Here is a 24,836-nt window from a genome sequence, read left to right as displayed (position 1 = left end):
ATCTCAAAATCATTTATTTGGAAAATATTTATGGAGGGATTCTATGAATCAATACTCTGCTTGAACCAGGAACCCATGGTCACTTCCCTGGGGCTGACAGTCCAATGTGGGAGGCAGATTTTTATACAGATAATTATAATACAGTTATATACAGCTGGTATTGTCTGAGGTTCATAAAAAGTATCAATATGTTCATCCCAGGGTAGGGAGAGAGAGGTATGGTTTGGAGAAATTTCCCTGGGGAAGTGATATTGGAGTAGGTTTTGTAGGCTAGTTGGAATTTGACTGGGGGTTTATGGTGGTGGTGGTTGGGAAGGGGTTGGTAGGAAGACACATTAGTAGAGACACATTAGTAGAGACACATTGAGCAGGTGGGGTGGGGGCGGCATGTGTGCAGATGCAGAGACAAGAAAGAGCATGGGGACTTTGGGAGCAATGACATGCAATTCATTATGGGTGGACATCACCCTGCACAGAAGGGAGTGGTATGACATAAAACTCTAAAGTTAGGCAGGACAGATCATTGAGGACCCTGTACTACACCTGAAAATATGCCATGGATGGGGAGTGTTATGATCAATGTGAAGATTGGAAAGATGGTGGCAGCATGAAGGGTGGACAGGCAGGGAGTGATCCTAGAGCAGTAGTTTTCAAATGCTGTGGTTTCAGGATTTCTTTACACTCTTAAAATCATTCATGAACCCAAAGAGCTTTTGTTTATGGGGGAACTTAGCTATCCATACTTACCATATTAAAAGTTAAAATGAAAAAATGTAAAAATTCTTATTAACAATAAGCACTTGTATGTTTATACAGACAGATGGTTAATGAAAACAACTATATTATTCAAAACAGAAAAAAATTTAATGAGAAGAATGAATTTGTTTCACATTTAGTCAAATATCTTTATGTCACCTAAGAGAATACATTTAGATTTTCATAAATGCTTCTGTGTTCAGTCTGATGGAATATATTGTTTTATTGAAATACATGAAGAAAATTCTCATGCATATGTATGGCTGGAAAAGGGAGTGTTTTAATTGCCTTTCCAGGTAACTGTGAATATCCTTCTTTAATGTCACATCAAAACTCTACAAATGGTAGTTTACTAAATTAGTTGTGTGAAATCAAAAGCCATATCAATGAACTTTTGATCGATCTTGTCCTTTGAATAGGTCTTTTACCTAATCATGCATGAATTATTTGGAAAATGGCACATTGTTATGAAGGTCTTCCAGATTTTGACAAATTTTATTATATAATATCCAAAAATCACATTTGTTACTATCACCACTAATGTCATGAGAAAAGTTGTAATGTATGGGTAGACTGTCAAGCTCCCAGTGGCAGGTAAAAGTTTTCCCAAATTCCAATTTCCTCTTGAAAGCTCGAATTTTAACATTGACAACAAATGCTGTCATTTGCTTTTCCTGAAGTGACAGTCTTTCCCTTTGTTCATTTTTGAGAAAATGTGTGCCAAATACTCAAGTCTGAATAACCATAGTTTGTCAGTTATTCTTTCAAGTGAAAATGGTGTTCCATGAAAAAAAGAAAAGTGGCTTATTCAGCTCCTGACTCAATCACACAAGTGCTTTTCCTAGAGACAAGTAGGACACTTCAGTATGCAGTCAAATACTTTACATATTCCTCCTATTTCATCATACAGAATGTTAAAAATATGTATTTTTAGGGTTGTGCTTGAACAAAATTAATATGTACTGCTTCATAAGAGATGTATTATGTGAACTGGCATTATTTTTCTTACTGAGAGTGTGGGGCAATAAAGAAAACACAGACTACGCCTATAGTTTGATGCTACTGCATTGATTCCTGCTAAAGCATTAGCAGTTTTAGCACATGCCTATTGCTTTATCAGTGCAAGTGCCAAAACAGTGAAAAAAGACAAATGCCATTTTGGTATTATTACGAAAGTAGTTTAGAACTCAAAGCTCCCACACAAAGGGCCCCAGGAATCCCCAGTTGTCTAAAATCTATACTTTGAGAACAACTGCCCTAGAAGAAAGCAGTTAGACACCACTCAATAGTCAAAAGAAGAGAAGTAAAGTATCTGACTATAGCTCTGGTACCAAAAGGCATGGACTTAGCAATCAGAACTGGATTCAAGGCCTGACTCTGCTGTGTTCCTGAAGCTTTTTTATTCTTTATAATTTCCCTAGCTGTACAATGGAGATAATCATAGTTCATACTTTATAGAGCTAATATAACATTTAAATGAGAAAATGAACCTAAAGGGTGAGCACAGTGCCTGGAATACATTAATAGTAGGCCATCAATAAGTTAGGGAGAAAAACCACAGCCAGAAGAGTGTATTTAATGCACAAGTATAGGAAAGAGAAAAACAATGAGATTTTGTGACTGACTTGATAGGAGATGTGAATTAAAGTTATAGGGTTAAGCTCACTTCCAGGTTTCCAGCTTAAGCCACAAACCGACACTAACCCAATAGAGAAATGGAGGTTTGTAAGGCATGATAATAAATTCTGTTTGGAACCTGTTCAGTTTGAGATAGCTGTGAGACATCTGGATATATAATTAAAATATGGATCTGAGACTCAGAAAGCTGTCTGAGCTGGGGTAAAGTTGATTAAGAAGTTACTGGATGAGTCTGGGCATGGTGGCTCATGACTGTAATCCCAGCACTTCGGAGGCTGAGGCAGGAGGATTGCTTGAGCCCAGGAATTCAAGGCTGCAGTGAGCTATGATCTCGCCAGTGCACTCCAGCCTAAGCTGCAAAACAAGACCTTGTCCAAAAAAAAAAAAGAAAAAAAAAAAAAACACAGTCACTGGTTGAAGCTGAAGCTAAGAATATGCATGGCATTGCCTAAGGAAAAAGAATGAAAGGATGATGAGTGAAGAGGCAAGACTCACACAACTACCAATTTTTAAGTAAAGGGAACAGAGAGGATGATAGACAATGAAGTTAGAACAATTACCTAGATGCCAAAGAGGAATTTCCAAGATGCTAATTAAAATACATACTTGGGATTTAACAATTAGTCCAACTCTCTGCCTGTAAAATAAATGAAGAACAGTCCCAAAGAAGCTAAGTAATCTCCTCTAAAATGTCTACTGACAAACACAAATTATGACTTTTTCTATTATAGTTGACATATTTGTTTTGAATCTTAACTATTATATGATTTGCTCTAAAAGATCTAAGCTGTATATAAATAACTACAGAAAAATAGATTTGACTAGTTCATTTCAGTTTTCTAGCCTCACATATCAGTGTACTATGATGCTAACATAATCTTACGAAAGTACTTGAAGCCAGCCACTACAATGAGTACAAGACTAATATTTGTTAATGAATCAGAATCTAGAAAAATAGCATTGTAAACATTTAGGATATGCTGTGGCGTTACTAAGGAAAAATTTATTTTTTTCCATTAGTCATGGCCTATGGGTTCTCATCTTGCCTAATTTTCCAGAACAGCAGACAGTTTGGCAAATTGTATTGGTCCATAACCTGTAGTATTAGTAGTGTCTCTCTTTCCCTCTCTCTGTCGGGATTTTTATGATTATGTTGCAGACAAAATCGATTAGTTCTGGTCTGTTTCCATGGAAACAAGATTGTGTCAGAAGGCTGTAAATTTTTCATCTTTATGGATGGAAAGTTGCTGTATGTCATACAACTTGAGATAGCGTTAAAAAAATCTGCAATGTATTTTCATGTCTTTGAGAAGGAGAGTGTGAGTTGCTGTGAAGGACTGGGTCCATTACTGAGGAGGGATGCTGTATTTTCTTGGTATCTACAAGAGACTATTATAGTAAGGGTATAATGTAAAAGACAAGATTGACCAGTGAACTACCTGTTGAAGAAAATTAGTTATTTTTCCCAGTGAAATTTTCACTGAGGGCTAATGGTTGTCTGTTATTTACCATATATTCTCAGGCAGCATATGCACCCAACAGCATAAGATTTATCAAAGGCATACACAGAGCACTCAGCACATTATAATGATAACCACTGGACATATTCCAAGGCAGAATTAAATACTATTTTCTATAATTTCAATAGTTTTGAAATAATACCTTAATCAGGGGGCTGTGAAGATTGAATAACAATAAACAAAATTCTATTGAATGATTACTATATCTCAGACACTGTCGTGCAATATACGCATGTTAGCCCATTTAATCACCATTACAATTTCATGAGGTTGATACCATTATTATTTCCACTTTAGAGATCAAGAAACTTAGGTGCAGGTAGACTAGATAAGACAAGGAGCCAAGATTTAAACCTGTCTATTTCAGAAAAAAAAAGAAAAGCCTAGGTACCTAAGCCTGCAAAATGAGAAGATTCTTGAAGTTTGCTGAAACAAAATTAGGATAAATCAGCTACCTTACTGGGAGGTTACTATGTATAAAGCCCTGTGTCGGGAATCAGTGGTATAATCTAAGAAATGTAGCAATGTAGGCCTCATCTTTATTTCTACATAGGAGATAAAGCAAACAGGAATGAATTAATAACAAACATAAAACCCACGTCTGCTTTCACATGTATGCTACACACTTTGGAGTTATTTAATGATAAATTAAAAGCCTAGGCTAGCTTCTTCTATTTCAATACCTCTTGCTCTCAGTGTGTTGTCAAGGAAATCAGCATTACTATTAGTCTGTATAAACCTATTGAGAAAGTAACTCTACAGCAAGGGTATCACTATGTTATAGCCAAACACAAATGAAAAATAGACCTTCTTTATGTTATTGTTCCGTTTCTATTAGCTAAACACATGATTGCCAACATGTGTTAACTATTTAACAAGATGATCTATTTCTGTTTTTCTGTACCTGGACTCAATGTCATGGCTCTGAGAAAAAATATAGCTTAGTATAAAAAGCATGAGTTCATCTCTATCTTCAAGATAATTATCCTGGAACTAATTAATTTTTAGGGGTTGGTATTTTCTGTGACTTCGTCCTTATCAGATAGTTATTAGCTTGAAGAGACAACTGCTAACTAGTAACAAAAATTAAGTCAACATTTTAAAGGGCAAATCAGCATCATTGGATTTATTAGCTCTTTAATGTTTCTATTAAATGCTTGCAAAGTAAACTGTGTGTTTAACCCCCCAGTATTCATTCCATTCCAGATGTTTCCTTCAAGACCCTTGCCCATCTTTGTTTAAGGACCAGGTATATGATCTAATTCTGGCCAATGAAAGGTGAGGGGACTTCAGTCGAGTCATTGTTTGTAAAAAGTTTCTTCACTCCCAAGAAAGAGAACAAAGAGAAGATAGCATTCTCTGTCCTCTGGACCCTTTTCTATTGGGATAGAATACATGGCACTACTTCAGCCAAATTAAAACCAGAAGAGATGCCAATCTGAGGTCAAAGCTGACACACTGAGGGTGGCAGGTCACAGAGACATATTTACCCCTGGGCCTTTGATGGATCACTCAGCTCGTGGACCCGAACAACCTCTGCACTGCTTGTTCTGTTCAATAAACATCTTTCTTGACTAAGACAGTTTTAGACAGTTTTTCTAGTTAGTTGCAGATGATACACCAAATAAATAAATAGTCTTTGGTCAGTTCAAAAACTTGACCAATCCAGAAGCCAGCTCACAACCAAGTACTCACCACATATTTGGATGACCTTTACCCCATACAGTCAGGTGAGCCATAGATCTAATTACCAAATAAATATAATAAAATTTAAAGTAAATACAGTCCAGGGTAATTTACTAAATACACAAGATGAATGTCTCTCTTAAAAGAAAAATATATAAAAAACTGAGTTGCCGGGCGCAGTGGCTCATGCCTGTAATCCCAGCACTTTGGGAGGCCGAGGCGGGCGGATCACGAGGTCAGGAGATAGAGACCATCCTGGCTAACACGGTGAAACCTCATCTCTACTAAAAATGCAAAAAATTAGCCAGGCTTGTGGCGGGCACCTGTAGTCCCAGGCAGGAGAATGGCGTGAACCTGGGAGGCAGAGCTTGCAGTGAGCCAAGTTCACGCCACTGCACTCCAGCCTGGGCGACAGAGAGAGACTCTGTCTCAAAAAAACAAACAAACAAACAAACAAACTGAGTTAATCTTTCTTACTTCAATAGCCTTTGGCATCATTCCATTCCCTAAGGTCATCTGTGCTATGTCTCCCTGTATGTATTTGCCTCTTCAGAAGAACAAACTGGTAGAGGAAGGAAGAAAGCACCCCTTTACCATCTTTTGGTCCTGATACAGCTGTCCTTGTTAAATAGTAGAGATTTTAGTTTATTTTCCACAAAAACAAATTTATACCCAGAAGTTGTTTAGTTACCTTAGTCACAGCACCTTTTTCCGGAAAACTCCAGGTGCCTTCTGTGAATTATCTCATTTATTCTTACAATATCCCTAGAAGAGATTCTTTGCTCCTTTCCCAGTAAGCCACTCTACTATGAATCCTTGACAGATGTCTCATCCCTGTCAAACCTTAATGTGGCTTGGCTTCAGTTTTCTTGCTCCATGATCTGTGTAGAAAGAGAATACAGGTGAAATTAGCCTATAATCTTTGACATTTGGCATAGGGGTGCTCTGGCTCTGTGTCTGGGTTTTATTCGTTTCTTTTTTATAGCCCTAGATCGAGAAAGCAAGGATGATGCAAAGCAAGATATTTGACCCTTGTTAAAAGCATGCCCTAGCATGATTTAGGAAGAATGGGACCAGGAACCACTGCCAGGATCCTAGGGTGGGGACACGGGCGCTCCCCCCTCTTTGGCAGCCTTGATCCATTTAGTCTTTCTGAAGGCATGCTGGCACTCCTGAGCATCCTTCTGTTCTTCCTTCTTGCTTCCTTCTCTCCTCTTCCCTCCTTACATCTTCCCCTTTGCTTCTTTTCCTCAAACATCTCAAAGACCAAAGAGGTAGACTAGTGGAACATGTGTTGTAGGTCATTTTCTAGTTCCTTCTCCTCTCCACCTAAAACCCAGTTTGATTGGCTTACTAAAATAAGACAAATAAACCTATTTAGTAGCTTCTAAGAGTACATTTTAGACAAGCTGAGGAAAAAAGCCAGCATGCTAAATATTAACCTAAATGTAATAACCAGATGTCATACTCCTTTCTGCTATAACCAATAGCAATGGCTTAGCAGAGTTAAACCAATAATAATTATTTCAAAGGGCAATATATATAATTCTAAAATCAGTAACTAACATTTAAAACAATATTTACTGCGATTCATTTATACAATGCTCATAAGCCAAACTAGTCATGAATTCTCACCAGTAAATTTCCCTTGACCACTTACCATAACAAGAAAACATTAAATCTCACTTTTACAATTTTATACATGGTCTATAAAATCTTTGCCTCCAGATGAATTCTCTCCTAAGCCATCATTTTTTTTTCCTCTATTCTGTTACCAGAGTGATGGTTTCAAAACACATATCCTACCCTCGTTCAAATCTGTCAGTGGCTCTCAGTGACTCAGAATCACTTTAGCAAAGTATGGAAGTGCCTTCACGATCTGGCCTCTGCCTCTCTTCTCTTACCTCTCACTAAGTGGTAACAATAACACAAGTGCTAATAATAATACCCATAAGACACACCTTGCATCAGAAATTGAGCAATAGATTGTTGCATAAATTTGTAATTTTTCAATAAACATTAGTTCCCTCTACTTCACAGCCACAAGCTTAATAAATGTTATTTCCCTTGTCTTCATAGTACACAAGTAACTAAAGTTTTAAATACTTTGACCTTCAGCCTGAGCTATAATGAACATGATGTTAAGCATGTTAAATAACCAAAACATCAATTTAAATACATTTTTAAAATATTTGAGAGCTTTTTGCTGGGATGTGGAGGGGGATGAGGTAGGGAGGGCTGGATATCGAAGAGGGAATAAGGAGGAGCAGAAGGGTGGAGTTTGAGAAAGCATCCCAGAAGTTTCTGATTTGCTTGAGTTATCTTTCTTTTTCCTATCCTTGTGAAAATTACTGATTTACAGATTGGAGAAAATATATTTTATGGCCTTGGCTACAAACAGGAGTTTTTTTTTTTTCTTTTTTCAATTCCAATATCCATGGGAAATCGCAGTGATTCCTGCATGTGGCTTCATACTCCACTTTGGGCCACATACTTCAAACTGCGTTATATCTTAATAAGAGTTGCATCTCACTTATTTTTAAAAGCAGCCCTGGCTTACAAATTAACTATTATATAAAATTGGACTGTAAGCAATTCTGAATTTCAGTGAGCTTAAGAATCACCTGTGCAGCGGGGTGCAGTGGCTCATGCCTGTAATTCCAGCAATTTGGGAGGCCCAGGCGGGTGGATCACAAGGTCAGGAGTTTGAGACCAGCCTGACCAGCATGGTGAAACCCCCGTCTCTACTAAAAATACAAAAATTAGCCAGGTGTGGTGGTGTGCACCTGTAATCCCAGGTACTCAGGAGGCTGAGGCACAGGAGAATTGCTTGAACCTGGGAGGCAGAGGTTGCAGTGAGCTGAGATCACGCCATTGCACTCTGGCCTGTGTGACAGAGTGAGACTCCATCCACCCCACTTCAAAAAAAAAAAAAAAAAAAAGAATCACCTGTGCTACTTGTAAAAGACGCAGATTTCTGGATTCAATTTCTGGAGATTCTGCAAAAAGTAGGTCTGAGGTAGGGCCGAGGGATCTGCATTTTTAATACACTCCCCGAGTGAGTTTTGTGCAAGCAATGCATGGATGACTGTTTGAGAAAGGATGCTCTAAAGGAATGAGTAAAGAATATGATCTGACTGCTTTTGGCAATGAAGCCTGGAATTTTGCTGTAATGTCCCTAGTAACTAAGAAAAAATTGAAGCATATTGGATCACACAAATTTTGTTCTATTTTAGGAAAAAACAAAACAAACACATTTCCTAAAAGTTGTATATAAAAAGCAAACATTTTTCAAGAACTAAACTGAAGGGAGGAAAGTTTGTTTAGGATATAGTATAAAGGACATGAAGCAACATGCTCAACAGACATCTTAAATTTTATTTTGCACGGATGCGTACAAGGTTCAGTCGAAAAAGTCTTTCTCTGATGGTTGCAATTAGTTAAACTCAGTGAATTTCATTTAGAAGGTGATGAGATAAGATGGTCCAGAAACTTTGTTTTCAGATGACCTGATACATCTATTGGATCTGGAGATCCCCAAAAACAGTTAACCTGCATTTGAAATTAGCTTGATAAAATTTCAGCATTTTAGTAATTTAGGGGAAATTCTTTGGTTTTCAAATAAGGAAGTGATAGCTCAAACAGCATGATAGAAACTTTACCCTAAAAATGCTAGATGTCACCAGCTGAGGAATCTTAGACAAATTAAATCTTTAATTTTATTTTTCTTAAGCCATTTCTACTTAGTATTGTTATTAATACTTATGCTAATATCAATAATTGAATATTCTAGAGGTAAGTTTGTATCCTCTTTTCTGGTTATTTTAGTTTATCCTGAAAATTTATTTATCCTTTAAGATCTTCTAGTTCCCAGTGTTGTAAAATTTTTGTTTTACTATGGCTCCATTGTTTTTAGCATCATTTTGCATCTTTACCCTTTATTTCTGGCCATGAATGCAACTTTATTTTCTTTCAATTGTTTTTATCTTCCTTTATACTGATGACATGATATACCCGCTTAAGAATTTTTCAGGTTACAACCATTTGTGTCATGCAGTGGGGTGTAAAATTCTGGCTATTCAGCATTTTGCACAAGAACAGAAGCAGATCCAAAGGTGGTCATGGAGGAACTCACAAGCTTTGCCATGAGGAAGGGACAGCTTTCCATCTGGGTGGGAATCTGGTTGGCTTTTCAACCTCTGTGATGAGGTAACAATCTCAATTACCATCTGCTCACTTGGTTTTAAGACTTCAGGTCCCTATTAAAGAGGTAACTTCAAATGGGCAAATCACCAAGATATTAAAGGGTGAAATACTGGAATGTTGTCTAGGAAGCCAAGTTGTCCATTCAGTTCTTGGGGAGCTCCAGAGATTCTCCTTGTAGTAGCTTTGATCACCTTCCTGGTGGTTCATGTTAACTTAAAGTCTGAGACTTCTTTCTTTGTGTTGTATAAAATTCATTTCTTCCTTTAAAAATGTTGAGCTCAGGAGGCTCAGAGCTAAGTGTACATTTTGAAAGAGTAAATTCATTAGCCTACAGTCCTTAACAGATGTATCACATACATTTTCTCCATTTTCCTTGTCTTGAGATTCCTATTGCACAAAGATATATATATAAAACCTTGCATCACTTTTTAAAAGAGGTGGGATATAATAAATAAAAATCAAGTTCCTCTATGTGATTTAAAAGACTTTTTCATTCTTTAGCATGATTCTATACTTCTTATAAACCATTTTTTCTCAAGGACTATACTTAATTTTATAATAAAAATAAATATTAAGAAATGAACTTGGAAGCACTGTATCCTAACATTGAAAAGAATCTTTTAGGCCATCTAGTTTCACCAACCTAGTTTAAAGCAGTGGTTCTCAAAATTTAGCATCAGAATCACCGGGCTAACTTCTTGTTAAAACACAGCTTTCTGGGCTCCACCCCAGGTATATATGGCTGGGACCCAATTTTGCATTTCTAACAAATGCACAGATAATGCTGATGTTGCCAGCCCAAGAACCACACTTTGACAATACCTAGCTTACCGAATCCAGGATTTTACGTTTTTTTTTTTTTTTTTTTTTTTTCAGGTTAGAAACGTGTATACTGGGCATATCACTTTCATTTTTGCGGTTTCTTAAAGATGACAATCATAGCTTCTTCAGTCTCATTTATTTATTCATTTGATGCCTATGGTGTAATTTCGCTGCACCTGGAACCTTGAAATGATTTACAGCAGTATTACACAGAAGCCTGCAATCGCTTTCAGTCTCCCTGCTGCCAGCCTGACTCCCATATAGCCTGTTTTTACCTCGCCTGTCAGAGTGATTTGAGAACATAGAAATCGAATCAAATCATTCCTCTGCTCAGAAGCACCCAGAAGCTACCCAGAAAAAAAGTCCCAAATCCTTACAATTGCCTAAAAGGCCTTATAATCTGTCTGACCTTTTGGTTATCTAGTGGAAGGCACCTCCTTCTATTCTCCTTCTCCCTCAGTTCTCTGTAGCCTAACTGGCTTCCAGCTGTCCTCTGTACCTGGAAGCACACACAGACTATTCCCTCATTCCAGTATGTTCTTCATCTAGGAAGCTGAATGACTAACTCTTATCTCCTTCAAGTCTTGGCCAAAAGTTTACCTTCTTAAAGAGACCTGCTCACACTTCTCCTCTAATCTCTTACCCTGCTCTGATGTTTCCAAGTCACTTATCATTTTGTTAGGTACTATATAACTTACTTATAATGTTTATTATTCATTTTATGTCTCTCCTGGATGGCACAGAAACAGCACAGGGGCTGGAATATTTGCCTTTTTGGGGTCTATTTTCACCAATGAATCTCATGTGTCTAGAACAGTACACGCACATAGTAGTGCTCAATGAATACTTTTTTAAATCAATGAATTATTTAATTTTGGTTTCTGAAAAATTTAGTAGTTTTTTTTTTTTAGATTTATTATTTGGAAATTCAGCCCAATCTTCAGAAACTCACATATTCTATTTATGGCAACATATTTTATAATAGCAATGTCTAGAAAAAATGAAACCGTCCACTAATGGGGTATTGATAAAGTAAATCAGATAACTTTGTTTTGTATTATATAGATATTAAGATGATAAAACATAAAAGGACTCAATGTAGGACAAACAAAGTCAAACTTTATAGGCACTATATTTACTAATTATGTAGGCTTATTTAATCTAAATCAAAATACATACATTACAATCCTCTTTACCTCAAAAATAATTATATAACTATGCCAAGTTTACTAGACTCTCTTTAAAACAAAGCAAATTGAAGACTGAATACTTTACCTAAAGTATTTCCCACTCCAAAATATCTTAGAGAAGTAAGAATGATAATAGAGAACAGTGATTAAGCACTTGTCACTTATCAGGGACTGATTACTTCATTTAATATTCATAACAAATATATAAGATAAACATGATTGTTGTTTGTATTTTTTAGATAAGAAAACTATAATGTTCAGAGGGGCAAGTAACTTGCCCAAGGTCACATGACTTGTAAATGTTGCCATCAAATTCTATAATTTTTTATTTGGGAAAATTAATCAAAGCCTCTCTACAATGATCTTACCAATGAACTTCTCCAGCTACATCTTACATACTCTGTATATTTCCATTCCTTAAAAGACCCCAGCCTCTGACATCTGGCGTTCAAAAATGTTCATGCTGTCTGAAATATCATTGACCATCAACTGTCACCTGTTAAAATCCTACTAAAATTTTTACAGTAATTATATATATTCTATCTTCTGTTGTTATTGAATGTGTGCCTTATTGCTTCTACATTTATTATTAAATTCCTTGAGGATAAGGATGTATTGACTACCTACCACAGTAAGCAGGACATTATTAGATATATGGTGGATACAATTGCCCAAACAAATCTTACAAACATTCTGTCCAATGTGGTAGCCATTGACCACATGAGGAACTGAGCATTTGAAATGTGGGTAGGTGCCAAATTTCAAAATGATATTTAGGACATATCATCTTAAACAAAATATATCATTAATAAAATCAATCTTATTGTTTTCTTTTTTTGATATTAAAATCTAGAACATTTAAAATTACATACATGGGACTCATTATATTTGTAATGCACTGTGCTTTTTTCAGATATACCTGTTCCCTACTCCATCACTCTCCTCCAAGGGATCAAACCCATGAACAAATGCATGAATTAAGCAAGAGGAGAATCCCTTATTCTGAGATGTTCTACAAGGGGGAGAGGGCTGTCTCTGGATCAATAGTTTTTCTATTTTATGTAGTCAGGTTGCTGCTTTTGTCTTTTGGTCTACGAAACACCATAGTGAAAAAGCTAGTTGGTCTATAAGTGAACATTCTCTCTCTGTGTGCACAGTGGAGCAGAAACCACAAGCAAATCAGAATATAACAGAATTACAGGAAGCTTTCTATTTTGAAGTACATTGGCAACATGACAAATATAAAGCAAACAGCATTCTCCGAACAATCCTTGATCCCTTTCCTACCCCAACATCAGCCATAATAGAGAGCCCTATGTGTTGCCCTCAGCCACATGTCTCCTACTGCTTGCTGGTACCACGTGCTTTAGGCAGTTTCTTTCCAGGCAAACACAGACTGTTTACTGACTGTAATCAAAATGACAGCGCACTGTTTTCACAACTGAGTGTTGAGAGTCGATTGCCTTTTTCACTTGGCAACCTGAGGAAAATTGAGAACTGGGAACTTGAGGTATGACTTACATTACTTCAAGATGGCGGTGTTGACTACTCCACATGTTATCTGCGCTCCTTTGAGATTTAAAATACAGAGGATTGGGATTTGTCTAGCTCAGAGCAAAGAGTTTTAATCACTGCTTTCAGATGGGTGCAAATGGTAAACTACACCGGAGCACAGGATGATTTAGGTGTGTCTGAAGTTCAGCTGCCATTTGATTCTTCATCAGCAAAAAACCAATCACATAAAGAGGCCTTCCCCACTAAACAGGCCCCTTAGATACATGGTTATAATGTTACAGAGTGGATCACTCTAAGATGGTGCCACAGAAGGTAATGCAATATACTAGAAAAACATGCCCCTGCCCTATCTTTCTTAGAAATGAGATTTAATGAAAAGATAAGAGAGAGGAAAACAGAAGGAGAGATATACAAGTTGCAAATCAGACAAACTGTATTCTAGACTTGTCTCTGCTGTCACTTGTGTGATATATTGAACACTTGAGATCTCAGATGTTTCGTGTTTATGTGAGTAAAAAAGAAGGGAGAGGTGGGAAATTGACCAGTTAATTTGTAGTACCTCTTTTATCACTAAAACTCTAGTTCAGTGTCCAGACTTTGGGACTCTGTACTAGGCTTACTCCAAATGTTTGTCCCTTCTGAGAGAAACTTCTGAGGGTATAGCAATACCCTTATACCCTGAACGTGGGTCACTAAACCTTATATAAATCATGTTCCTGAGGTAGGTGTGTCACATCTATTAGAGGATATATTCATTTTTAGAAGACTTTAGTGAACTAGATGCTTGCATAGGTCCTCTCCAGCCCAAATTTAAACTGTTTCTTGATGAATAAATAATATAAATGCCTTGAGTAGAATATAACTTGAAGATCAGTTGCTGAAAAGAACTATCCCTTGAATCCTTTCTAACTCTAGATATTCAATTTTGTACACATGACATCTTCATGAAATGGTAATATAAAAAAATTCCTACTGAGAAATTCCATACAAATTGCAGTTAAAAGAAAAACCTAGAAAACTTTAAGGCTGGTTTTCAGTGAAATATGACCAGTCACTTGGCCATATCTCTCCCAAAAAGGGCCCTTTGAAATAAAGAAAAGATGAAAAAAAAAAAAAAAAGTCTTTCCTGGGATCTGAATTCAGGACCCAGAGAATCTGTGTTTTTCCTTCAGCCTCTGAGCACATCATTGGCACCAAAATAGAGCAAAGGACTGTGTGCACTGCCCTGATTTAGGTGTGGATGATGCCACTTACTGCAGCGGGGATTGCAGAGTAAAAGGTCTCTGCACATAAGGACAGGAAGGGGATGCTGTTCAGTGCTCAATTCTTTTGAGGCTAAAGGAGATCCAGAATTCCACAGGTAAGAGAAAATTATATATAATAAAAAATTTTGTTTTAAACAGGGATTGTAGCAACCAAACTGCTGAAGACTGGCGTGGTCTGTCTGTCTTCACCCTCCAGAGGATAGAGGACCTGGTAAGTAAGAAACTGATTAGTGAGGGCAGTAATCCTGAGGAGAAACCTAAGAAGAGGTGAGAGGGAAGATGCCAGGAGGGAGAGATGACCTGCCGTATGCCAGGTGTGCCACCTGAGCTGTCTCCTCAAGGACATGGAGAATTCAGGATCCTGATAAAATTGCCAGTGCAAAATCAGACATTGAGTTCACTCATTCTTCAAGTGTCACTCCTCTTTAAAAATTAACAGACTTTTTTTTTTAGAACAATTTTAGGTTTACAGAAAAGTCAGTCAGAAAGTATTGAGTTCCCACATCAAGTGCCTTTTTTAATGTCTTAAATATCTGTCTTCAAAGTTTTTATTCAGAAATAAATTGAGAGAATAAATAGAAACTATTTTGTTAAGTGTGAAACTTCCCAAATTTAGCTTTCTTGAGGGATATGGATTTTTGGGGGAGAGGAGGAAGTGTATTATTTTCTGATTAAATTGATCTCACAAAGTGTTTTCTGAACTGGCACCACTATCGTAGATTTAATGGGATATTTAAAAGAAAGGTGTCTTACAATGACAGGATAATTTTAAGATACTGAGTAGAAAACCATCCCTTACAAATGCATAAGAGGGAGCTGACTATTGTTGTTTTCATGGTGTATCTTAACTCTAGTGTTTATTTGCATGAAAATCTGCATCTTGATTTGGATGTGCTCTGCCACTTTTCATTTACCTTCATGCTTTACCCTTTCCTTTTCAAAATGTACAAAGTGCTTTTGAATAAGGAGTTGGAATGTTTCCTCAAAAGAATCTAGTTAGTTCTTACAATTGTCATCATGTTGGTAGAGGGGAATGGTTATACCAACCATAAATTATTCCCCCTCTACATTGATTGTGTTATTTAAGGTGACCCTTCTTCATAAAAGCATTCCTCCCCTGGTTCAGGCTTTCATTCTTATCAATATCTCATTGGTTTCTTATTTATATTTTCATTGCAGACTTCCCAAATACTTTGTGTATAAAGGTTGGATTTTTTTTTAAATAAATGATCCAATCCCAATGGGAGGACACAAGCACTGTGTCACACACATTCATCATAACCCTGGCCTCGAACATGATAACTTTGCAATTCCTTGGCCAGTATTTCTTCTGTTTATCACAGAAGCAACAGCGACCTGCCTCAAAATGTGGATATTCTCATCTTGACATTTAACAGATATTTTCTGTTATGATAATCATTTTACTGACCACGTTGGCAGAATGTTAGAGATGGGTGAAGAAAGCATAGTTAAATACTAATACTAAATGATGATCTTCTAGAGAAAAGACTTTAGGATATAATCTTTTCTGAAGGACCTGTAGAGGATTGTCCTCTATGTCTCCTACCCAGTTGTGGGAAACCAATCCGGAACAGCAACTGGGGTGTTAACCCGGGAAATGTCTCCTTAAAAGCTGACTCATCTTAGGAATGAGATTCTTTTTAAAAAATGCAATTAATTATTAATTTCGCTCCACTATTAGATTAATTCACTTCTTTCTCAGGTATACCATTTTCTGAAAATATCTTTTAAAATGCATTTTGGCTTTAAAAAATATGTTCGTTTACAGAATCCGCCTTTCCTCCAAATCTGCCTAAATTCAACTTTTAAAAAATTAAAAATCGAAGTGTTTTGCTTCCCACTGATGATTTGGAGATTCAAAGAATATCTTTCAGTAGACCTACTCTTATTTGATTATTCAAGACTTAGTTCTCCAGATAGCAATTTGTAAGTAAGAAATAAATCAGTGAGTGAATCTATGGTTGTACAAACTTAAAGTTATGGATGCTCAGCTCCAAATGTGTACATTGCTTGTATGGTTAGCTTGCAAAATATACCATAACCAGCAGCTGAATCAACTTTCAAATATCACTGGGATAATAAATTAACAATTTCAAATGTAAAATTATTTAAACACATAAATAAATACCAGTGTGTTCAACCAAGGGAGAAATGGACACAAGTGTATTTTTTGTTGCTTCCTTAAATATTTGCATAATATCTCTACTTAACACATGCCCGCTGGTTAGCACTTTGAAATTATTTTGAAAAGCATTTGTCAACTATCTTTCACTTCCCTAGCCAAGTTTTCATTGGCTTCTGTTATTTTTTTTTGTCTTTCTCTAGTCAATTGGTTTTCAAACCTGGCTACACATTTGAACTACAATTGCAGAGCTTTTAAGCAAATATTGATACCCAGATTCCACCTCAGAGAATCTGATTGAATTGGTTGAAGGTGGAGCCAAGCATTGCTCTTTTTAAAGTTTCCCAAATGATTCTAATGTGCATCCACAGCTGTGGGCCACTCTGTGAATAAGCTGTTAATGTTCTACCTCTTTTTGTTTTCTTTCAGTATGTTTTCATATCTCTTTCTCTTTAGCTGTGTTTTTTTTCTCTCCTGACATTTTTATTGGTGAGGTCCTATAAATCTATTTTTTTCTTTTCTCATTTTGCTTTTTTCTTTTTTACCTCCTATTTACTGGCCAAGAAGTTCTCATTCCAGGTATATATATTTGATTTATATTCTTATCCCATACTATTCATGCTTTATGTCAGTGTAAGAGAACACAGTATGATGGTGAATTATATTTTTGCCTGTTCTTCCAATGCTAATTTAATAGTTTACATTAATTTTTGGTATAAATATAAAAAGATCAATAGTAGAAACTAAGGCCATTGTCAAAAACTGATATTAAGGGAGGATTTATTTTAAATGTAATTATTATTGGCTATGACAAAAGACAATAAAACAGTTTAGAATTTTGAGACCATACAGGTCTCAAGGACATGTATATATCATATCAATAATATTTTTCCCTTTCAGAGGTAAAGGACGGCAATGTGTTTGCCCTAAATTTTAAACTTTAAAAACAAATTTCAATAGTATTTAAAGAACAGAGTGGAAGTGGGAATATTACATATTGCAACAAATAGAATAGCAGAAACAAGATATCACTAGCAACAGAAAATAGCAACAGAAAAAAAAGAAAAAAAGAATCAATGATGCTAAGTGTTGTGGTGATGTTAATATTGGGAAGAAAACTAGAAATCAAGAAGGTAATGCATAGATTCAAGGATTTGAAATGAAACAGACTGAGCCTAGACTAGGAGAAAAGAAATCTGAGTGCCAATGTAGCTGTGCTTCTAAATATGGTCAAGAGGTTTCCTCTCCATGAGGTTTATTTTCCCCAACTGGCAAAAATACTGGTTAGAGTGGCAAAAGGAGAAAAAGAAACTTTGCAATTCCTTGGCCAGATCCTGCCTATACATGTGTTTTATCGAATCTATCTGATATTATAAATAATTTGAAATAGATGATTCCATTTAACAACAGAGGGAAATCTTTACTAACAATTTGGATTTTTCAGCTTCTTCAGAGAAGTCATTTGATGTAACAGTCTCCTAGCACTTAGAAGGCGTTTTCCATTTTAAAAAGGGCATGCATGCACTTTCTAGTTCCTCAGGCCCAACTGAATGGCTTCACTGCTTTCTCTTACCTACTTTGCCCATGTAGGAATTTATGTTCATTTCTTCTAGAATTTATTATTTAAGGTCATGACCAACCACTATATAAGTTCCATGAAAAGAAAATGGTCAGAGTACTTGGGAACATGTTTAGTTAGGCATAATAAAAACAACTTATATGGAGAAAAATAAATGTCACAAGCAGAAACACCAAGGAGACAGAGAAACTAACAAACAGGCGACTAGTCCTCAAATAGAGGCTTAAGCCCACAAAATGTGTCCTATTAAACCTTATGCAAGAATGTGTTGGACTCTAGACCAGAAGCACAGTGTCACTTGTTAGAAATATGAATTGGAATTTAGTGAATTATTCCAGTTCAAGCTCTTTCTTGGGAAAGGAAAAGGACAAAATGTTCTGTACAACCAAAGTAAGAATAAAGTATATTCTGAAAATCAGGAGATTAAAATTCCCAAAAGGGAGCTTCTTGGCAGAAAATGGTCAAAGTTATTTAAAGAGTGACTTTGAATTCACCCATTGAATAAAACAATATTAAACCACTATTTAATAATTAAGGGACCGTCATTTCTCTAACTTTGCTCCAGCACAGAGTTTAATCACATAAAGGGCTCCCTATATGCAGTCTCCAAAAAAATGAAAACCTAATTCAATTCTTACAGAAATAACTTCAGATTTCATAAGGTTTCTCTGAACTAAAACTCCTGAAAATTCATTTATACAACCACACCCAGCATATGTTTATATGTGCTGTATTTTAATATTGTAACTTGCTTGCAAGTTACTTTTCAGTTGTTCTTTATTCATAGATCTTGGGTAAAACCTTCTTTAAAATTCTTTCCACAATGTCCTTTATCATTTCAAATCCTTACAGGAAAGAAGTGGGATATTACAAAAAGTAATCAAAAAAATACTTGGCACATTGAAACTTGTGGTATGCAGTTAAGTAGGTATTCATATAAATTTTAAAGAATTATTCTACTTTAACAAATTATATTTCTGATGTAGATTCAGATTTTAGGTATCCAAAGAGCTGGTGCCTATCAGGAAGTTAATAAAACAAAGTATGTCTGTGCTTAGTAAAAGGGCAAGATTTTATTTATTGCTGTATTATTAAGAGGAAACACTATTCTGCTCCGAAATAGGTGTCTGCACTTGTTACATCCCGTTAAAATATAAACAAAGAATGTGTTAATTTCATCCCAGAGGGAAAAATATTTTCAGGTAAAGCTGAACTAAAAAAGTAGCTTCTCAATCAAAGATAATGTGTGAACCGGCAATATAAAGCAAGAATATGATTTTCTTTCTTCCAAATTTTCTAACTACCTCAAGTTATAATTGTTCAGTCTACCTCAAGAAGTAATTCAGATGTCAGGTTCTATATGGATTTTCCATGAAAGTTGTTTATAAGGTAAAACATAAGCAAGAAATTTTGAAAATGAAAGCAGTTAGAATTAAAATTAATCGAAAATTTAAAACGAACCTAAAAGTACAGAAATAGACTGTTAAGTAATTATATTTCACTGGTAGGTGGGTAATTAATCCTCATAGTTTTGGAAAACTGGTAAAACAACCATTAATATTAAGGTGCGAATGAATAATATATTTTTAGGTGACAAATGAAACATGAATTCCCAACCTGCAGTGAGTTCATGTTTCTATACATAAATGAAAATGAGAAAAAAGTAACCTTCACAGCTACCTATGTAAAGAAATATCACTATATAATCACGTGTTCATTTTTTGTTGAAAAAAAAAACTTTAAATGCTTATTCTTATGGATGCTTTTAGTTAACATCAACCCTAAAAATAAGAACTCATAAGAGCTGGGAGTGACCTAGAACTGAGAGACAGATGAGCAACAAATTCCGCGCACTGCATTTGTCCAGTTGAGAAACACTACCCTCGTATTTTTAAGCCTCCCAAGCTCTTAGCCCTCTCAGATTTGCCTAATCAAGAGTCCATTAAGTCATCTTGGCTGCCATGAAGATGAAGCTGACAGCGCAGTTACTTGAGTCAGTTTAAAGAAGCCTAGGGTGGTTGAAGGGAAGGATTAGGAGGCCTGGGGTGCTTAAAGGTCATCCAAGTTCTAGCTCCCAAAGACCCCAGTAGCACACAGCTGTCAGGAGCACGAAGCTGCACTTAGAAACACCCTTTGGAGGAAAGCAGGGATTTTGCAGTCCATCAACCATTCATCAAGCACAATTTGCCTTTCCACATCTTATTGTACCGTTAATAGAATTGAAGCATTAGAGAGTTTGTGAGTTGATCACATAGCAAAGACTTTTCTGAGATTTAGGTTCAGTTGTCTGGTGGTCTTAGTAGAAATTACTTGGCATTTAAATGTGGTTTTGGTGAAACCTAGATTCCCTTTGTGAATCTTTACAGAGACTTCGTCTAACAGGTATATCCTCTTAAGGCAAAGTGAAATAAGGCCCTTTGCCTCTATTTTCATAAGAAGAAGAAATTTTTGAAGTCCATGATAACATATTGGGCATAAATAACTGTCTTCTGGAAGGTATTATGAGTTCTATAAACTCTCCAGGAATTGCCTGGAATGTTAACACTAAGTGATATTATTATAGGTGCACAATTGTTGTTGTTTCAGCAAGGGCACCCTTCCAGGATGAGAATTATTCACTTTTCAGGTACATAATTATTTGGCAGTTTTGTTCTATCCTTCCTGTTGTTGTGGAAGATATTATATCACCAGCACTAACGATAACAATAATAACAATGATGAAAATTTATGCCTTTATGTTTGTCCTGTTCCTTTTGATGTGAGTTAGGATGGCAGGGAGAGAGAGGAAAGAGGTTCGTAATCATGTTCCAGGATCTATACCAAGTACTGAACAGACATTATTTTAGTTGCACAATCCTGTAACACTGGCATTATTATTCCTATTTTATAGATGATGTAATAAAGGCTCAGAGAGTTTAAATAACTTGTCACGTAATAGTGGCCATAAAATGTAACCTGCCAAGCTCTTGCTCTTAACCACTTCTCCATATTGTTCCCTGCTTGTTTCCACTACAGAAGGAACTGGCCAAAAAACGCCCCTATTCCTCTCTTTTACCACTTTCATATTTAGCACATCAATCATAATTTACAACTCAGTGAGAGTCAAAGTTGTATCTTAATTAAGCTGAGAAACCAACTGAAGAAAAATCCAAATAAATGAGGATCAGAAAATTTTAAAAACTAAGTGTTCTTGTATAGCTTTGATTCTAATTTCCTTCCTTTGTAGGCAAGGAAAATGCTCTTCCGTGATACTTGGGGTCTTTTCTGAGGCAACAAAACTCATTAGTGGCAGAACTTGAACCAGATCCCAAGACTTTCAGCTTATGTTTCAACCTTTTTATCTTCAGTACTCAAATAAATCACAGCATTTTTCTCAACTTTACAAATGAAATCACCACTACATTCTTTTAAAGAGTAAGTTATTCAAATGTGTTTGATATATCATTTAATCAAAGCAGGTTTAATTTCCGAAATTTTTGAAAGAGCGCATTTTGTGAAGAACTCTGTGTGTATTTGCTTTTTCACATGGCGACCACATGTACAGATGAATAACTAAGAGATTGCTGCAACTATACCAAGAAAAATAAAAGCTAACATTTGGGGCCAAAATTAAGCATTCATTCATAAATGTAAACCAGTTCAATGAAGACCAGCTCTGGTGCTTACTCAGAACAAAGTTACTCACATTTAGTCACCTGTAGAGAAGCATGGTGTGTACAATACACTCAAATTAATTAACAGCCGTTTTCTGGGAACCCTGTCCAAAGAAATAGTTTTCTTTATATTCTATGGTAGGAATTCTTCTGAAATAGACAAGACCCAGGGCTCCGCTCTCAGGCAACTACTATTTTGAAATGTTTTCGGGGGGACTATTATTGCTACTCAATGTAAAATATTAAGTGAGATGTCAATATTTTTTAACATATCATTAGAAATTACAGTTTGGAGGCCTCAAGTTCTATTTTTGAAGCCCTTTTAACCAGTACTGACTGGAAGCCCTGTTGAAATCAGAAGTCTTCATTTCCTATAGGGCACACTCTATTTGGAGTGAATGTGATGAAATGTTTCCATGCAAATTCCTACAAGCACTTGTGCCTTTATCTTTGTCTTCATAAGCCACATTATACTACCTGTTGTGTATTTTAAAACCCTGTATGATTTTTAAAACTTATCTTTCAATTAATATGTATAGATTTTCTGTCAATAATTTCTTATTCTAATTATGTGGTGGCTAACTGAATGAAACATTTATGGTTATTATATAGAATATTCTAATTACAACTACAGACAATATGAATCATAGATAAAGTAAATTATTGTTTTATGGCTCCAGTGTTTCTTCCTGGTAATTAATAAAAATAATCAGTTGTTAAAGATATACAGAAAAAACAGCAATCTATCAAGCATATAGAACAATTAAGAAGATATAATAATTTTTGAATCAATAAATTAAAAGGTAAACATTTAATATAAAATGAATATATTAAAGGATAAAGAAGTAGCATATTATGGAACATATAGAGATTATTTTATTTTTTGAAGGTTCAACCTCTTTTAAATGGTTAGTATTGTGTTCTTTTCTCTATGAAAACAGATTTTAGAGAAAAATGATAGTGTGTTTCACAAAGCCAAACACCTCTATATTGTTATCACTCCCTATATGCATGGCCTCTCTAAAGCTGTTAAATAAAAGACTAAAACACAAGAATGATAGTTCCAATTTCACTATACATTTATGTTTAAAAAATACTGGACACACTGGGCATTTAAATAGATGACATACAGCCAGGAAACTCATTAGACTAGCTTTAAGTATAATAAAAAATATTTTTCTGAATACAATTAATCATAAGCATCTACAAAAACACAAGACCATTGATGCCTAGTATGTACCATAAATCACCATTTCCAGACAGGCTCTATTTTCTTTGAAAGATAAAGAAATAGTAAGCAGTTTACACATCAAACGATGCCTTTGGTTCCTGTAATTTACATTTAAACAACACTGGGTTAAAAATAGCAGCATGAAGATGATTTTAAAGTAAGGAAAATGACCTGGTAGCTAGGTTCTATGGTGCAGATAATGAAATGTTTTGTCAGCTTACCTGATGAAACAGAGCCTTATGAATTACAGCATGACAAAGCCCAGCATCCAAGATGGTTAGGGTATAACGTGTCTTCCTCTGCAGCTGTTCAGCTTTTTTTTTTTTTTTTTTTGACCACAGAGGTTTACAAATTAGTTACAATTTTTTTTCTTTCTTTCTCTGTGGATAAGAAAACAAAGAGACCTTTCCAGAATCCTCTCTGCTTATGCCTCCGCTTCCTGTTCTGAGATTCACTCTATGGTACCCAACATATATCAGAAAACAGCTTTGAGAAAAAAAAAAAAGAAAGAAAGAAAGAAAAAAAGGCTGATAGCACTCAAAGTGGTACCGCCATCTACTGGCGGACACACACAAAATTGAACCAAAGAAGACATTCCCATTATCCTCTGTCATAGGGAGGAAAGTAAACCTGCATGAAGCATGGGTAGTCATGAAAGTGCCCCAAGATGACAGTAGAGAGGTGATGTGAGCTAAAATTTGCCAACACACTAAAAAAATGTAACTTATCTACTACGTATAAATATGTATGAGACCCTTTTAGATAGTCAGTTATTTGCATCTCACTAATATTTTTTTCTAAATTTTATCGCTTTGTTGTTTCACATGATTGTTTCACACATAAACTATTAAAATTAAAAGATATATAAATTACTGTTGGAAAATTAGGTTTTAAGTTTACATTACCCTTTACGTGTAGAGTTTTGTAAAAGCTCCCTTGTGGTCTGCTCTGGTCTTTTGAAAACCTTTTCTCTTCCTGGGATGAATTATTTTCAAGGTGAGTAATTTGAATCCTTAGAGAACAGTGTAAACACATACTCACTGATAGTATTTTTATGTTGCTTTCTGGTAAAACATTTGCAAGAAATATCTAAATGTAGAAAAATATTCTATACATCAGTGAACCTAGCTAATGTAGACCTTTGGATTATTTTGGTGTGTGTGTATGACAGCAGGAACAGTGGAAATTCATCTTAAATGAGGTAATGCAAAGCAATGATTTATATTATGTCTTTAAAATACTTTTAGGGCCAGGCATGGTGGCTCACACCTGTAATCATAGCACTTTGGGAAGCCAAGGCGGGAGGATCACCTGAGGTCAGGAGTTCAAGACAAGCCTGGCCAACATGGTGAAACCCCGTCTCTACTAAATATATAATAATTAGCCAGGCATGGTGGCATGCGCCTGTAGTCTCAGCTACTTGGGAGGCTGAGGCGTGAGAATTGCTTGAACCTGGGAGGCGGAGGTTGCAGTGAGCCAAGATCCTGCTACTGCCCTCCAGCCTGGGTGACAGAGAGACTCTGTCTCAAAACTAAATAAATAAAAGACTTAAGAAAATATATTATTTATTAGGATATTGAAGCACACAATACATAAACAAAATAAAAATACTTCATCAGTTATTAAGATATT

General features: G+C 35.8%; 1 protein-coding gene across 1 annotated transcript in view; it reads right to left on the bottom strand.

The window, feature by feature from the left end:
• Positions 1 to 23,688, bottom strand: part of SCN3A (sodium voltage-gated channel alpha subunit 3) — a 114,854-nt gene extending 91,166 nt beyond the window's left edge. The window contains exons 1-2 of the mRNA XM_030796293.1: positions 23,426 to 23,688; positions 6,292 to 6,481 (exon numbers count right to left, since the gene is read on the bottom strand). The gene's annotated coding sequence lies outside the window, so the exon portion shown is untranslated. The remainder of the gene's footprint in view (positions 1 to 6,291; positions 6,482 to 23,425) is intronic.
• Between the last annotated feature and the right edge of the window lie 1,148 nt (positions 23,689 to 24,836).

The sequence above is a fragment of the Nomascus leucogenys genome, chromosome 17 (assembly GCF_006542625.1).
Source record: "Nomascus leucogenys isolate Asia chromosome 17, Asia_NLE_v1, whole genome shotgun sequence".
NCBI classification, from domain to species: Eukaryota; Metazoa; Chordata; class Mammalia; order Primates; family Hylobatidae; genus Nomascus; species Nomascus leucogenys.
This window is presented reverse-complemented; position numbering and strand designations above follow the sequence as displayed.